Source organism: Lutra lutra, chromosome 13 (assembly GCF_902655055.1).
Source record: "Lutra lutra chromosome 13, mLutLut1.2, whole genome shotgun sequence".
NCBI lineage: Eukaryota > Metazoa > Chordata > Mammalia > Carnivora > Mustelidae > Lutra > Lutra lutra.
Window position 1 is genome coordinate 86,187,144 of NC_062290.1, and position 18,727 is coordinate 86,205,870.

The following is an 18,727-nucleotide window of genomic DNA, read 5'->3' on the forward strand; positions in this document are numbered from 1 at the left end:
GACATAGGGAGAGTAGGGATTTTATCTTATTAAAATAGATATGGCTAATTTGTCTTTTCAAATTCATTTTAAATTAAATTGGATTTCCTCGGAAGGCTGCTAGGTCAGTTCCCCTGCTGCGAATGCAGGACAAAGGTTAATTGCACGCCCTTCACCAGCTCTTCTGCTCTCCTGGGCAGGCTCTGATAACCTGCCCCCGAGAGGTGGGGAAGGCTTTGGTTTATTGGGTGATAATGTTGCCATTAAAGCCATTTACCATTATGCCAAGAAACATTTTATTTTATTTTATTTTTTTTTTACTAAATAACAAGATATGATAGCAATAACAAGAATGAAATGCAATTATGTTCCCAACTGATGGTTAGTTATTCTCAAGCACAAAACCCACAGAATAGGACCTAACCTATTTGCTTCCCTAAAAGGCCCCAACACATGCAGAAGTATACACCTTCCTACAACCGTTTTCTGGTTCCAGTGTGAAATTCCATTAACGTTTTCACTTAATTTATCTCATTTAAACTGTCTATGTTCATGAAAATTTAACCCAGTAATTCCCTGTTATACAAAGCATAACAAAGTATGAATATTTAAATACAATGTAAATAAAACACTTTATCAATTATATTTTTGTATTCTAAATTAGTGACTTCACTTAGCATGTCTGCCTTGCACAGCACCACACTATTTTTCAATTAAAGGTCCAGATGTTTCAAAGGCTCCAGTAGGCAAAGGCAGTTATGAGAAATGCTTTATCTGCATCGTAATCATCACCACCACATCAGCTCCAGGCTGCATTAACATACTCATGTTTTATTCCAGCTCCCTTTCTAATAGAGCAGGTAATTATACAACACAGCAAAGAAACACAATCCTAAGAGCTGGACAATTTCCGTACAAGCATCCACCTGAGCAACACATTTTCATACATAATCTTAAAATCGGAGGGAACTGCTTATTAGAAACAGCTGACCATTCAGAGTAATGTTTTAAAAATAAGAGTCAATCACATACATACCAAATTTGGCCCCAAATACTCTCAAAGTGCAGGAAGCCTTGCATAGACACATTTATGTATACTGAACACCAACCAGAAGCTTGTGCGTATGAAAACCATGATTGTTTGTTACAATCTAAATCATTCATACTCATTTTTAATGCCAGCGTTCTCTCTTAAATAAGTCAAGTCTCTTTTTGTTCTTGCTATCCAAAAATGACAATTCATCTGAGCTGAGACTGAGTAAGGAGAGCCATTGTCCCTGTACCTATTAGATAAAAAAATGCAATTCTGACTGCTGCAACAAACATGCTATTGCATTAATTACTTAATTAAATGACTCCCTTTCTCCCAAATGGAAAAGAATACCCTGTAAGAAACACTGCTTTGCTTAGTAAACACAGTATAATCTAATGGGAAAATATAGTCCCTCGTTGTTAAGGAAAACTAACAAAATCACTTTAATTATAATTTTTTAAAATTATTCTACCCGTATTTTTGTATTTTGAAATATTCCGAGAGGAAATGTCCTAATGAAGATGCTATTCAAAAGATAAATGCCTTTACAAACATTAAAACCTCCGCCGGGTCAAATCCTGGCAGGTAACACTTCAGTATCTGAAAGCAGACAGCTTCCATTCCTCTCTGAAGGAACCTTAGGTGGAACATTTTTAATACATCACCATGTCACTTTTTAATGTGCCCCAATCTATTAACCACATGGCAAACTAACAGGGATTTTTAAAATATGGGTTTTATGGCTTTGTGCTGGTGATTAATTAAATAAATAGCCACTGTTTCACAAATCATCCCTCTAATTAGTCTAAAACAGACACTTTGCATTCACTGGTACTGCCGCCATCTGAAACTCACAGAAGGGCAGGAGTGGTGCGGCACGGTCGCATCTCTGCACTTTGGAGCCCACTGTCGCGGGCTCCATGGCTGGCATCCCACCCTGCCACCCAGAGGCAGAGGTGCCATCTTTGCAGGTGCTGCAGTCAGCTGGAATTTGATTCCAGCTGCTCAGAAAAGATGTTCTCCTTAATTATTCTCCCTTACCCTAAAGGAAACAATGGAACAACAAAGGAATAAAAGTGCAACCTCCAGCTGCAAACAGATGAGGTTTCACCAACACAGTTCCCAGACTGAGTAAGAAAGTTGGTTCTGGTTATCTAGTTTAGGAATAAGTATGGTGCTAGGTCAAACAGGCTTTCCTTAGAACTCAAAACATGCCATTCTCTTAAACTCAGATATTAAGGAATTACTTCCAAATCTTATACTTAAAAGACTGAGGTAACTTTTAAAAGCTGATAGGAATTCAATCTAACTTGTTTTAGTAGCATATTTTTAAAAATGGTAATTCCTCTGAAAGCAAATTAAACTTAGAGATAATTTTTAGTGCCAGGAAAAAAAAAATCAAATGGGAATATCTCGAGAATCCAATTTTCTTCAGGAAATACATTAATCAGTTTCTTAATCTTAGTATTTAAACTTCATTAGGTAGGTTTAGAGAAAGGAAGGAAGGAAGGAGAGAGTCAGTAGGTGGGAAAAACTGAAGGAAGGAAGAAGGAATGAACAGAGGGAGGAAAGGAAGAAGGAAAAGAAAAGGGGAACAGGTAAGGGGGAAGGGATTAGGCAAGAAATGGGAAAATTCAATAGGAATAACAGGCCCAAGTGTGCTACAGAATATTCTATAGAAAGGCTGTCCTCATTTCCCCTCTAGGAGACCCTTTCTAAGAATGGGAGGAAATGGGGTATAGTAAAAAAAGCATCTGGTCCCTGAAGCAAGATAGACTAAAGGGTCCTATGCTCTTGGTTAAATCATATAATCCTGTTTAGCCTCAGTTTCCTTCCATACTGTACAGGATTTTAGCCCTTACTCTACATAAATTATATAGGGACATGAGAGGTTGTGACTAAAGCATCTAGCATATTCCTTGCACAGAATGATCAATAAATGGTGGGCATGATGGTGGCCATGAGAAATGGGTTGAAAGCAGACTCTAAGTTACTTATTTTCACCCTCCAGCACCTTCGTGAAAGAGCCTAGGTGACTGTACCAAAACTGCACCTGCTATATTTCAAATATGAAAAAGAGAGACGAAAGCACAAAATGTACATGAACACAGAATTACCATATACGCTCACTGTACTGAAGAAAACCCAAATCCCCATCAACTAAGAAGAAATAGAGTAGTTTCTTTAACTTTCACCTTTAATGGGCACAGAGAAAGGGGAGGGGTGTTTCTGAGACTGTTTATATGGCAGAAATTGGAAGGAAAATGAATGAGCTTTCTGAGGATGTGGAGAAAAAGGAACACTTGTGCACTGTTGGTGGGAATGCAAACCGGTGCATCCACTGTGGAAAACAGTGTGGCGGTGCCTCAAAAAGTTAAACAGAAAACTAACCTACATTCTAGCAATTGCACCACTGGGTATTTACCCAAAGAATAAAAAACACTAATTCAAAGGGATACACCCCTATGTTTATAGCAGCATTATCTTCAAGAGCCAAGATATGGAAGCAGCCCAACTGTCCATCAATTGGTGAATGGATAAAGAAGATTATCCAGGGGTGCCTGGGTGGCTCAGTGGGTTAAGCCGCTGCCTTTGGCTCAGGTCATGATCTCAGGGTCCTGGGATCGAGCCCCGAATCGGGCTCTCTGCTCAGCAGGGAGCCTGCTTCCTCCTCTCTCTCTGCCTGCCTCTCTGCCTGCCTGTGATCTCTATCTGTCAAATAAATAAATAAAAAATCATTTAAAAAAAAAAAAAAGATTATCCATTATCTTGTATGTGGATTACAGACACACACACACACAGCAATATATACACACAATGGAGTATTATTCAGCCATAAAAAAAGAATGAAATGTGCCATTTGCAATGAATTCAATGAAGCTAGAGAGTATTAGGATAAACCAAATAAGTCAGTCAGAGAAAGGCAAATACATATGATTTTACTCACATGTGGAATTTAAGAAACAAAACAAATGAGCACAAGGGAAGGAAAGGGGGACAGACAAGCCAAGAAACAGACTCTTAACTATAGAGAACAAACTGATGATTACGAGAGGGGAAGAGGGTGGGGGGAATGGATGAAAGAGGCGATGGGGATGAACAAGGGCACTTGTCATGATGAGCACCGGGTGATGTATGAAGTGTTGAGTCACTACACTGTATACCTGAAACTAAGATAATACTGTATGTTAACCACCTGGAATTAAAATAAAAACTTTGAAAAAAAAAAAGAAAAGAAAATGATTGAGCTTTGGATTCAACAAGATCTGGCTTGAAATCTGGCTTCATTACTTACTAGGTGGTAAATTCAGGCATGTTTGTTCAACTCTGAGTGCCTCAGTTTCTCCTTCCCCAAACGGGGAAAGTAATATATACTTTATAGGGAAGCTGGGAAGAGTGAATGAATTAGCACAGTAAGCACTCTGGCATATATTAGACACTCAAATAGTTTCTATTTCATTAAGCTGAATCACTTTAAACTGATGCCAGTCTGAGTTTATTACCTACAAAAATTGTAATTCCACATGGTTTCACCTAATACTACAGTGACTGAGATAGTAAGTAGGCACGAACTGGAAAAACAAGTGAACATTTTCAAGAATGCAATGAATTAAATTATACTCCTATCGGCGCCTGGGTGGCTCAGTGGGTTAAATTATACTCCTATCGAAATAGGAAGGCAACTAACATAAAAGGTGTGTGTGTGCGTGCATGTGTGTGTGTGTGTGTGTGTGTTAAGTATCAAGCCCAACACAGGGCTTGAACTCACAACTCTGAGATCAAGATCTGAGCTGACACAGAGAGTTGGATGCTTAACCCACCAAGCCACCCAGGGGCCCATAAAAGGCATCTTTTAAGACTGGCTCATGATTCCAATAATATAGCAGCTAATATTTACTAAAAACTTACAACATGGCAAATACTATCCCATATATTTGATGTCTATAATATTAGCTTAGGTAATCCCAGAAGAACTCCGCAAAACAGATTCAACTATTCTTCCCATTTTACAGAAGAAATGGAAGCCTAAAGAAATGAAGTAACTTGTTCAATGTCACACAGCTGGTAAAGCCATGTCAACCTGGAGCTGTCTAACTCCTGAGCCTGAGTTCTTATTCACCAATTCAAATAGCCTCTGAACATTGCAAAGCTGCTTGTTTTGCTTTTAGTAAAATTACGGTTGGGAAAGGGACCAGAATAGGTATTTTTCCGAAGAAGATATACAAACAGCCAATAAACACGACAAGATGCTCAACATCACCAGGTAGAAGGAAAATGCAAGTAAAAACCACAATGAGTTTTTTTTTGTTTTTGTTTTTTAGCAACTCATACCCATCAGAATGGCTACTATCAAAAAACCCCAGAAAACTGCAAGTTGGTGAGGATGTAGAGAAACTGGAAACCTTGTACACTACTGGTGGAAAAGTAAAATGGTAGCGCCTCTGTTCAAAACAGTATGGAGGTTCCTCAAAAAATTAAAAACAGAACTACCAAATGACCCAGCAATTCCTTTTCTGGGTATACGCACAAAAGAACTGAAAGCAGGGGCTTGAAGAAGCATATGTATACGCATGTTCACTGCAGCATTCTTCACAACAGCTAAAACATGGAAACAACCCAAGTGCCCACTGACAGATGAGTGGATAAGCAAAATGTGGTATATACATACAATGGCATGTTTCTCGACCTTAAAAAGTAGGGAAATTCTGCAATATGCTACAACATGGATGAACTCTGAGGATTAGGCTAGGTGAAATAAACCAGTCACAAAAAGACACATACTGTATGATTCCACATATATGAAGTACTTAAAGGAGTCAAAATCACAGAGACAGAAAGTAGAATGGTAGTCGCCAAGGGCTGGGGTGGAGGGGGAAAGGGGAGTTACTGTTTAATGGATACAGAGTTTCATTTTTACAAGAGGAAAAGAGTTATGAAGACAGACACTGGGGATGATCATACAGTAGTCACCCCTTATCAGCAGTTTCGCTTTCTACAGTTCCAGTTACCTGTGGTCCACTGTGGTCCCAAAGCAGACGGATCCTCCTTCTGAAATGCTGTCAGAAGGTCAGTAATAGTAGCCTAACGCTACATCACAATGCCTATGTCACTCACCTCACTTCATCTCATCACGCAGGCATTTTATCACGTCACATCATCCCCAGAAGGGGGAGTACAATAAGGTATTTTGAAAGAGAGAGAGACTACGTTCACATAACTTTTTTTTTAGTTTTATAACTCATTTAATGGCAACTGGTAATCATCAATTAGCAATGGTTATTTTCAAAAGTTACTACACTAGCTGTGCTGTCATTTCTCCAGGACGATCAGATACCTGGAGTCACAGACATTTCCCACATATGATGCACTGTATAAATCTGACTTGGTTTATCACCAGCATTGATAAAACCAGATCAAGGGAAAGAACTAGGTCTGGGGACATATGCATGGTCTTAATATATCAAATGTTTAGCCTGCCCTGATTATTACAAAATCAGAGCAGTGAGAATATTCACAAACTTACAGTATATTGTTATAGTTGTTCTATTTTATTATTGTTAATCTCTTACTGTGCCTAGTTCATAAATGAAACTTTATCTAGGTATGTATGTATAGAAAAAAAAAACAATAGTACATATGTGGTTCAATACTGTCTGAAGTTTCAGGTATCCACTGGGGGGTCCTGTGGATAAGGGAGGACTACTGTATGATAGGATGAATGCATTTAATACCACTGAACTGTACATTTCAAACTGTTTAAGATGGTAAAACAAAAAACAAAACAACAACTTTAAAAAACTGTATGACGACAAGAAGCAAATTCTTTACAAACCACTTTCTGGGCCGTCCAAAGGATGGACATATCAGAAGGGAAACAAGCGGGGCGCCTGGGTGGCTCAGTGGGTTAGGCCGCTGCCTTCGGCTCGGGTCATGATCTCGGGGTCCTGGGATCGAGCCCCGCATCGGGCTCTCTGCTCAGCAGGGAGCCTGCTTCCTCCTCTCTCTCTGCCTGCCTCTCTGCCTGCTTGTGATCTCTCTCTGTCAAATAAATAAATAAATAAAATCTTAAAAAAAAAAAAAAAAAAAAAAAAAAAAAAGAAGGGAAACAAGCCCCAGAAGTGAGAGTATCTCATACCAGCACCTGCAGTGACTAGGATGGTGGTACATTAAAAAGCTCCACTGTAACCATGGCATTCTAGGGAACCACTTCTCCCATATCATAGTGTTATTTAAAAAGAAAAAAAAAAATGCAGACACGTGTCGAAATCTGCAGAAAAAATCCTAAAGTTTTAATCAAACAGCTGCTGTGTTCCCATTATGTTATAGTCAAGCCTTTTCACTCTGTGACAAAGGCAGCAGAGCGTTTCATTTATTTGTTCATTTATCTACTTATGTTTACGTCTTACTTCCTGAATCCTTTTATGTACACAGCGCATAAGTCATCACAGAAAGGGAAATGGCACTGACAGTGGATGCTATGAATCCACTCCCTTTAAAAAAAGAATTCAAGTCAAGGAAATCCCCAAACGCCATGCTTTCAAAGCGAGGATTGTAAAAGCAATCACACTTGCATTTAAGGCTTCTTGGAGCCGCCTCTGTGGCACCAAAATCCACCAAAGATAAAGAAGATGTTTGTGCTAAGTTGGGAAAGTGGAGACATCAGCATTTCTGCCTTCAGCCCATTATTTCTGCTCTCCAGACAGCACCTGATAAAGCATCGAGAGTGTTCTCTTCTGTGCAGCCACTGCTCCTGTGAAGCCTGTGTTCGGGGGGTTTCCCTGGGGTTTCCTTTCCGACAATTGCAGCAGAGACTCTGAGAGGAGCCCAAACGAGCTGCCTTAACCTTCCCGTAAACTGATATTTCCATAGAGGATTAAGACAAACGTTTCAAATAAGCCAATTTCCTTTACTAAAAAACTAAAGTGACAATAGTAGTACCAAGAGAAATATACAAAGACAATGAAAAGACACACTTTTCTTGTCTTTGGGCATGCAAAAATACAGAGCAAAAGGTTAGATGGAGGTGGGCTACACGATTCCCTCTTATTTCTGATACTTTACACTGGAGCCTAATGAAAAGTTATACAAGAATTTCACTGAGGCCTGGTCTACCGGGGGAAGAGAAAAAATGTCTAAATGCATCATATTATCTGATATATGCTGATGCTGCATGGTATATATTTCTGTATTCTTGTTTATTATAGATTTTTCTATTCAGAAAAAAACAACTGTATCTCTTATCTAATAAGGTACTTCCAGAACTCTGGGGATGCCAAACAGTTCCTCGTTGAACTGGTAAGAATGAAAATCCCTAACTATCCTTGAGGTCCCAATAGAAGGGAACAAGCATCCTTCTCCTGAAGTATGCTAGGCAGCTCCCGTGGGCCACAGGAAGTGAGAACTCCCTCTGGTCCAAAGAGGTAGGGATATATATGCTCCCGGACTAATTAAACAAAACACAAAAGAAAAAGCCAGAGCAGAGAAGATCCTTATTAAATCCAAGTCCTGGAAAGCTGAGGGGAGCCAGAGGGCCTTCTTGGCTTTGCTCACCTGCCAAGCCTTATACTGCTTTTCTCCTCATCTTCTGATACTGTGGTACCTGTCTTGCTTTTCCCTTTATGGTTGTGTCTCCCACATACCCATATTTAGTTTTACACTGTTACATGTATAATGTGAGATATTTCACATTTAACACTCTGTATTAACACCTTGAACACTTCTGGAAAGAGAATGGCTAAAATTAAAAACAGCTAACATTTACTCTATGTGTCAGGCACCAGGCTGAGCCCTTCACATATATCACCTCTTTTGATCCTCAAAACTGCCCTTACTTCCATTTTACAGATAAATAAATATTAAGAAGTTAAAGAAATCATAAAAGTCACATAGCTAGTGAGAGAAGTCAGATGGAAACCCAGGTCCTAAGAGACTCGAAAGACCACAATCTTTAACTTATTATAATTTGCCCCAAAACCAGTGTATATTTTTAAAGCTTTCTTGGGAGGGGAAAAGCCTTGTATTATATTTTGAATCAACATTTTCATGAAATCAAGAACAATGACATATTTATGCATAAACTGTCTCTATCTTTCTCATCCTTCTAAAATACTCTTTCTACAACATTTAAGACAAAACATTAAAAAAAAATGTTCTAGATTACTAAAGAACTTCTAATGCAGCCATATGGCAAAATATGTACCCTGACCAACAGTCTAATGAAAAACAACTAAAGAACGTGATAAAATGTAAAAATATTCATTTTACCTAGTTCAACAGGTTGGCAGTGTTTGAGGAATTCACAAAGGCCCCAAAATTAAGTGAAATGGGCAACCGAGAAAAGAAAACACAACACAATTTTTGCCAATATTGATGGTATTTACCAAACAAAGTGATATGAAGTGTCTACTTTCTTGGTCAGGTGGATACCCAGTACAGCCCATCCATAATCTGTAATAAAGCTGGAACCCCAAAGACCTACATGTGAAAGTAAATTAGAATTAAGGTCCCCCACATAACAAGGGAAAATTTCATGTCCCAAACAAACAAAAAAAATTTATTTTCTCCTGAGAATTTATAACCACAACTTTCATATAAGATTTTTATGCCAAATTCATATTACCTGATGGATGGACCAGAAAGACTCCAATCAAAAATTTAAAGTTATCCTGGGGGTGCCTGGCTGGCTTAGTCAGTAGAGCATACAACTCTTGATCTCAGGGTTGTGAATTTGAGCCCCATGTTGGGTACAGAGATTACTTAAAAAGATAAAATAAATGGAAGGAAGGAAGGAAGGAAAAGGAAAACGAAAAGGAACAGGAAAAGCAAAAGCAAAAGGAAAGGAGGGAGAGAGGGAAGGAAGGACGGACCTAAGTAAGCAAGTTAGTTAGTTGTCCTGGGCTGTTAATAACCCCAGGTACCAGGCTAAAGCTAACAAAGCCTTGTAGGAGGAACCTACATGACTCAGTAATCTCAAAAGAAAAGTTGCAGAAAATAAGTTGTTACAGCCTCAAATCATAAAACATAGAAAAGCATCACGTAAGAGGCCCACAAAGACTGGAGCCAACAAAATGATCAGAAACAGAACATAAAATATAGGTTGAAAGAAAAACTTTAAAGTATTAAAAATAGGAGTAAGAGCAAGAAACTATAAAATCTCACCCAGGTTGCGATCTGGTATCATGGTTGGGTAAGAGAATGTCAGTATCCTTGGGGGATACAAGCTAAAGTATTTAGGAGTGGATGGCAATTTTGAAATGGCTAAATAAAACATAAGTAAAGCAAATACGGAAAAATGTTAACAATTAAACATAGGTGGTAGGTTTAAGGGTGTTCACTGAACTACTACTAGGAAAATCATTATTAACGTTTCATAGGGGCGCCTGGGTGGCTCAGTCAGTTAAGTGTCTGCCTTCGGCTCCGGTCATGATCCAAGGGTCCTGGGATCGAGCCCTGCATCAGGCTCTCTGCTCCGCGGGGAGCCTGCTTCCTTCCTCTCTGCCTGCCTCTCTGCTACTTGTGTTCTTTCTCTCTGTCAAATAAATAAATGAAATCTTTAAAAAAAAAAAAAAGTTTCATAATAAAAAGTTTTTAAAATTACCAAACAGATTTTTAGAAGATCAAAATGGAATTTCTAGGAATGAAAAATACAATGACTAAAACTACAAGTGCAATGTATGGGTTCCATAGCTGAAAAGGGAATATGTGAACTGGAAGACGGAACTGCAGAAATTACCTAGAATGTAACCTGAAGAGACACAGAGAAAATATGAGAAGGAGATTAAGAGATAGGGAAAATCAAGTAACATTCTAACAAGTTTAACTAGAATTTAAGAAGAGGAGGGAAGAATAAGGTGCAGAGGCGATGTCTAAAAAGAGAGTGGCTGGGAGTTTCCAGAACTGGTAAAAAGATACCACTGCACAGACTCAGAAAGTCCAGGGAAACCCAAAGAGGAAAAGCAAGGAAAAAAAAATCTGCGTTAAACATGAAACTGCACATTTATCAGGCAAATACTAACCAAATGGAGCTGGTATAGCTATGTAAACGGGGAGGGGGTACCCTAGAGATAGAGTCACAAATCACAAACAGTTCAATCTACCAGGAAGCAATAATTCTGAACTTGTATGAACCTAAAAACATAGCCTCCTAATATGTAAAAGAAAATTTGTCAGAACATTAAGGGAAAACAGGCAATCAGCAAAGTGAAAGATTCTAATGTATCTTTGTCTAATTGACAGTGCAGACAGATAAAAAAATATCAACAAAGATACAGATTTTAACAGCATTAACAGGTTTGACCTAATGGACATATTTAGAATCCTGCAACTAAGAGCAGCAGTTGTTCCAGCATTCTTTCTGGGTTCACAGGTAATATTTATAAAAAGGGACCTACATCAGTGGACATAAAACCATGCTCAACAAATTTCAAATAATTGGTATCATTAGGCCATTTTCTCTACCACAAAACAATAAAGTTAGAATTAATAACAAAAGAAAAATTATAAAACCTAATAGGTTTGGAAATTTAAAAACACATAAATAATTCATGTATCAAATAGGAAGTAATAGGTATAAAAAATACCTAGAGATAGACATATCCAAAAAGTGTGAGATTATGAGATAAAGCTGAAGGAAGAAGGACCTGTACCTCTACATCAGGTAAAAACTGCCTTGGGTTAATTCTTGCACATGTAAATTATTTATAAACAGTAATGTTTGTGGTAGCAAAAACAACCCAAATGTCCATCAACAACAGAACTGATAAATAAATTATAGTATACTCATACAATGGAGTTTCTCCATTAATGAAAATGAATTAACTATAGCTATAGGCATCAACACAGGTGAATCTCAGGAACATAATGTTGAGAGAAAAAAGTTACAGAAGAATTTAAAGCATAATTCCTTTTAAATAAAGTTCAAAAATGCATTGTTTAGAGATACAAACATAAGGGATAAAGCTATAAGGAGAATCAAGAGAATTAGACACTTCTGTGAGTGGGAGCAGAGCAAGAATAATACACAGGGAACTTCAAAAGTCAAAGTAATGTTCTTCCTCCCACACTGAGTGATGGGTACATGAGTGATTACTACACAATTATTTATATCTTGGATATACCTTTAAAATGTTTTTCTGGGGGTGCCTGAGTGGCTCGGTCATTAAGCATCTGCCTTCGGCTCAGGTCATGATCCCAGAGTCCTGGGATCAAGCCCTGCATCGGGCTTCCTGCTCTTTGGGGAGCCTGCTTCTCCCTCTCCCACTCCCCCTGCTTCTGTTCCTTCTCTCACCATCTCTCTGTCAAATAAATAAACAAAATCTTTTTAAAAAAATGTTTTTCTGCATTTGCTCAATTTTAATTTTCAAAAAATTTGAAAATTTCAAAAAATTTCTAATTTTTTAAAAAATTTTTAAAAGATTTTATTGATTATTTGACAGAGAGATAGAGAGCACAAGTAGGTAGAGCAGGTTCTCCACTGAGCAGGGAACCCAATGTGGGGCTTGATCCCAGGACCTTGGGATCATGACCTTAGCCAAAGGCAGCCACTTAACTGACTGAGCGACGCAGGCACCCTAATTTTCAAAAATTTAAGACATTTGTAAGTAAACCATATCTATATTTCAAAAATGGATAAGGAGCCTCACAAGCTTGCCAGCTTATGTAGAAAAGAAAAGTACTCAATTATTCTCAAGTAACCAATAATTTCCTTTAAGGACTTAGGAAGGGAGGAGGGAAAAGAGAACTGTATATGTGCTTAAAAAGCATTTTTAACAATTTCTCCTCATATTCTTTTCTTCTCAAATTCTCCAGTCCCCTACAGTTTACAAATCAAAAAAACCCCTGAGAGCAGAAGGCTGAATGCTAGAGACAACTCATTTTAGGGCTACCAGGAATCAAGGAACAGAATGTTTGCAGGAAAAAGCAATCCAAAATTCCTACTAAGTTTAATTGAAGTTCTGGAAAACCTCAAAAGGATTTCAGTTGCTAATTCAAATGCTGTTCTATATTTGATTAAATGCAAGACTATTACTCGAACACAAAGACATAATCTTATGGTTATACTGTCAAGTATTAATTTTTTTCCAGAGTAAAAGAAAAAAGAGTACTAAGTGATTTCTAAGGGAGAAAGTATACACCTCAAATATTTTTCAACAAAGGCAAAAAAAAAACAAACAAACAAACAAAAAAACCAAACCAAAAAAACAAAACAAAACAAAAAAACCAAAACATGCACCTATTTAATACAGGATCTTATAAGCGCTGCCAGAAAGGGTCAAGGATACAAAGATGTTTTCCAACTCTGCCCTCCTTTATTTTACTCTTTAAAATTTGTCTTAATATTCCCTGCTTGGCATGGACACTGCTAGCTACATTTTAGCGATGTTTACATCTTGAAATTTAAAGAATGAATGAACACTTACTTAATGCCAACTTTTAGCTTAATGTCAAGTACGTGCTGGTGGTCGTGACAATAGCAACAACACTGGAGAAAGCAGTCAGAGGTGCAGAAGTAGAAATGAAAGAGGTAAAATGAAATTGCTATATTATTCTATATATTATTGTATATTATAATATTCTTATATATATATATATGAAAATCCTGTACGAATTAAAAACTATAAATCGAATTTGGTAATGTAAAGGAATACAAAATTAACACAGAAATCAGCAGCCTTAATACACACAGTAAGAAACAGAAAATAAGGCCCCATACACAATAGCAACAACTGCAAATATCTAAGAATAAACATAAGAAATATGCAAGACATATTAAAAAAAACTTCCCCAAATAAATAAATTCAAAATCCAGAAGTTATAAGGGAAAAAAATAAATTTCACTCCTCAAAGATTTTTTTGTGTATGGTCCAAAAAAATCTATAAACAAAGTCAAAAGATACACAAAATAAACAATAAACTGGATTACTCTCCCTAATATATAAAGAACTCCTAGAAGGTAAGAAAAAGATCAAGAGTCCAATACATCTGGGAAGTTTACAAACTGTCAAGGTTCTTAAACAAATGAAAGGCCCCATCTCACTCATAAGAGAATGTAAATTAAAATTACACAAATTCACTTTTCACCTATTAGACTGGCAAAAATCCAAACATTTTATAAATTCTATGGTGAAGCTGTGAGAAAATACACTCTCTTTTATACTGCTGGTTAGAATGTAATTGGCACAAACACTATGGAGGGCAATTTGGCAATGCTTACAAAAATTACAAACGCATATTCCCTTTGACCCAGCAATTCTGCTTCTTGGAATTTATCCTACATATGTAATTGCACACATGTAAAATGCCATGTGTATGAGATTATTCACTGCTGCACTGTTTGTAATAGCAAAAAATTAGAAATAACTCAAGTCTCCCTCATCAGGGAACTGGCTGAATAAATTATTATATTTCCAAACAATGGAATACTATGCAGCTATATGAAGGAATGAGAAATCCTCTGGGCACTATTGTAGAGTGATTTCTAAGTTATACCGCTAAGTTAATAAAGCAACCTTTGAAACAGTGTTAATAGTATGTTATATTTTGTGTAAAGGGGGGGAAGTAAGAATATATATTCATATTTGCATATAGATATTCTGGAAGATATATAACAGACTAGTAAAATGGATATGGTAGGTACTAGATGAATAGGGGGCAGCAGGGAAAGAGACTTTTCACTGTGTAATACCTTTTCACATTTTTTGGATCATAAAAAGCACTGACCCTTAGGCCCTTGGGGCACCTCAGTGACTCAGTCAGTTAAGCATGATTTCGGCTCACATTATGATCTTGGGGTCATGGAATTGAGCCCTGCGTCAGGCTCCACACATAATGTAGCTTGCTTAAGATTCTCCTCTCCCTTTGCCCCTCCCCCCCTCTTAAAAAAAAGCACTGCTTTTTAAAATATGAAACATGAGAACATGAAATCAAAACATAAAATCAAAAATAGTAAGACAAAAGTAACAACAGCAACTATCGCTTACTGAGTACATTTTTCAAGGTGGGCATGTACTAATCTCACTTAATCCTTGTTACACACTGAAGTAGATAATATTTACCGCAGTATAAAGGAGAGAAGACTGAGGTCCCAAGAATTTTCAAATCTGTATACCAGTGATATAATCTATCTCACAGGCTGTTGTAAGGATTAAATGAAATAATATATATAAAATACTTACCATAATGCCTAACACACAGTAAATGCTCAATGATTTACCATTCCAAGGCAATAACTATTTTCAAAAATGTTTCAATCAATTGAGCCATATAAAATACAATAAAATCAGACAAGAAGTTTAGCAAAGATGTTTTAATTGAAATTTTATACATGTAGATTAAACAGTGTCTTCTAATTAATTGGCGGCTGCTTTAGATATGCTATATCCTCACTATATAAATTACATAGTCATTAAAGTAACTGCTCATATCCCATAATTATGCATGGTTCTTTGAGGCTACTATTAAACAGTGTGAAAATACTTAATCTGAAAAGATATCAACTGAAGAGCTTAGAAATGTAACCATTATTTTAATAAGGTGGGAGGGGGGCTGTACATATGATGGTGACCTCAAGACAAATCCCCAAATGTAAGATCTGATTCCAAAAAAATGTCCCTTCAAACTCACTTAGTTACTCATGGACAACAGGATGCCCCATACTATGAAATTACACATAGTAATGTGGCACATGTTGCTAGGCTATAAGCAAGATGCACTTAAAGAAACATCAGCTTTTCCCTTCTAGAAATAAACTATTCCATCTAGAATGCCCTTTTAGGGGTGCCTGGGTGGCTCAGTAGTTAAGCACCTATCTTCAGCTCAGGTCATGATCCCAGAGTGCTGGGATCAAGCCCGGCATTGGGCTCCCTGCTCAGCGGGGAGTCTGCTTATCCCTCTCCCACTCCCCCTGCTCCTGTTTCCTCTCTCACTGTGTCTCTCTGTCAAATAAATAAATAAAATCTTTTTTAAAAGACTTTTATGGGGCGCCTGAGTGGCTCAGTGGGTTAAGCCGCTGCCTTCGGCTCAGGTCATGATCCCAGGTCCTGGGTTCGAGCCCCACATCGGGCTTTCTGCTCAGCAGGGAGCCTGCTTCCTCCTCTCTCTCTGCCTGCCTCTCTGCTTACTTGTGATTTCTCTCTGTCAAATAAATAAATAAAATCTTTAAAAAAAAAAAAAAAAGACTTTTATTTATTTATTTATTTGACAGACAGAGATCACAAGTAGGCAGAGAGAGAGGAGGAAACAGGCTCCCCACTAAGCAGAGAGCCCGACACGGGGCTCCGTCCCAGGACCCTGGGGTCATGACCTGAGCTGAAAGCAGAGGTTTTTTTTTTTGTTTGTTTGTTTGTTTTTTTTTTTTAAGATTTTATTTATTTATTTGACAGACAGAGATCACAAGTAGGCTGAGAGGCAGGCAGAGAGAGAGAGGAGGAAGCAGGCTCCCCGCCGAGCAGAGAGCCCGATGTGGGGCTCGATCCCAGGACCCCGGGATCATGACCCGAGCTGAAGGCAGAGGCTTTAACCCACTGAGCCACCCAGGTGCCCCGAAAGCAGAGGTTTTAACCCACTGAGCCACCCAGGTGCTCCAATAAAATCTTTAAAAAAAAAAAAAATATATATATATATATATATATATATGTACATACATATATATATATACATAGAATGACCTTTTATATTTAACCCCAATGAAAAGAACACAAAGAAAAAGGAAAAACTACAAAGAAGCTTCACAAGCTTACTAAAAACCATATTCAATACAAATGAGATCAGAGCGAATTCAGGGAGGAGGCTTATGAAACATTTTGTTTTAATTATAGTTTTAAGTGTCTTTGTTCTGTCTGAAAGATAAGCTACACTTGGATCATCTAATTACATGGTAAAAAAAAATACACAAGTACACAAGAAAAAATATGTGGTCATATTTAAAGTGTAAAATGAAACAAAATATAAAGTCTTTATCATTCAGCCATTAAAGTTTAAAATTTATTGTTGAGAAGATGCCCTGTACAACATTTAGTCACTATAACCGTAGGAGCCACTAAAGGAACTATTCCTTCTAGTCCCTGGCTTCCTAGCTCCAGCCACAAAAAAGGTCTTTCTGCCATTTTAGAAATACTGGAAAAGTCATCCCTCTTCTTTTTTTCAAGAAGACTGAATTCCCTGGCATAGCTTCATCTGTTCCAGGCTGTCTCAAAAGTGCCTGCCAAGTTGTTTTTGTGTCCAAACTAGAACAGGCTAAACTAGAACCCTAGCCAGGGTTAGGTCCCTGGCCAGCCTTCTAGGATCAAGTCTGAGGGCCCAGTTCTCTCTGACCCCAGCCCTGGCATGGAAAGGGTATGAGACAGCAATTCTGTTAAGTCTGTCTCCTCTGCAGATATAGTCTCTCCTTTTTAAGTCATCCCAGTGTCTAGACACACACTGCCCAATATAGTAACGACTAGTCACATGTGACTATTTAAATTTAAAATCACTTAAATTTTAAAACTCAGTTCCATAGTCATACTAGCCACATTTCAAGCGATCAACAGTTGCATGTGGCTAGGGGCTACCATACTGGACAGCACAGATATAGAGCATCTCCACCATCATAGAATGTTCTACTGCACGGTGCTTGTCTAAACTTGGTAGAGATACTAAAGGTATCAGCCTGAAGAACCTAACCAGATTTGCCAACAACAAAATGAGTATTTTTTTCTTCCTAATTTCTACATCTACCTCTCAAAGTTCCAAAGTCAGGTGTGATCATGTTCATTTCCAAATTCTTAACAATACTATACTAACAATAGTAAATAACATGAATAGAACATTTATGATGCACCAGCCACTAAGCTAAGAGCTTTAGTCATCTAATTTAATTCTTACTACAATCTTATAAAGGTGTTACCATGTCCCATTCACAGATGAAAAAAATTAAGGCTGAGAGAAATTAAGTGCTTTGCCTGTGGTTATATAGGTAGTAAATGGAAGAGTCGGGATTCAATTTAGAAGAACACACAAGCAAACAAAAACTGTAGGTGCAAGTCATACATACATCAGAACTAAGCAGGGCTCATCCCTCTGAAGCCTTCTGTGAAATTTTCACGGAAAATTAGAATAGGAGCAGAAACTAATGCAGTGTTTCATGACCATCTTTAACCTGCGACCCCTTATAAAAACCTCACACATACCCCCAAAGATGATGTATACCTCATCACAGCCATTAAAATTTTTTCTATCTTCTGTATATTTCCAACAAATTTTCATGAAGCTTTACTTTTTTTCTAAGTATTTTATAAAAATTATTTATTTCCCTTACATAACATTAAAATATCAAATATGCTCTTTCAAAATACATTCATTTCCCCCCTCAAACACATATCCACTGAACTGTAAAAATAGATCAATCTCTCCAATTTTAGAAATAAGAATAGTAAAGCTAAAAAAGAGGGTGAGATGGGGATACTTTGCCTGAAATGAAAGACAACTGCTAGTACCAGAACACTTTGGTAAAGCTTAGCCAACAAACTTTACTTCATGGGACTCTTTTTTTTTTTTTTAAAAGATTTTATTTATTGATTTGACAGAGAGAGATCACAAGTAGACAGAGAGGCAGGCAGAGAGAGAGAGAGAGAGAGAGAAGCAGACTCCCTGCTGAGCAGAGAGCCCCGTGCGGGACTCGATCCCAGGACCCTGAGATCATGACCTGAGCCGAAGGCAGCGGCTTAACCCACTGAGCCA

At 37.7% G+C, this 18,727-nt stretch overlaps 1 protein-coding gene and 1 non-coding gene across 5 annotated transcripts in view; both read right to left on the reverse strand.

Moving 5' to 3' along the window:
* The window catches only part of MAPKAP1 (MAPK associated protein 1), a 243,342-nt gene that overhangs the window by 150,388 nt on the left and 74,227 nt on the right, over positions 1-18,727 (reverse strand). The gene's annotated exons all lie outside the window — the stretch shown is intronic.
* On the reverse strand, positions 6,399-6,530 carry LOC125084176 (small nucleolar RNA SNORA72). Its single transcript, XR_007122525.1, has one exon. It is a non-coding gene; the product is annotated as a small nucleolar RNA SNORA72 (small nucleolar RNA).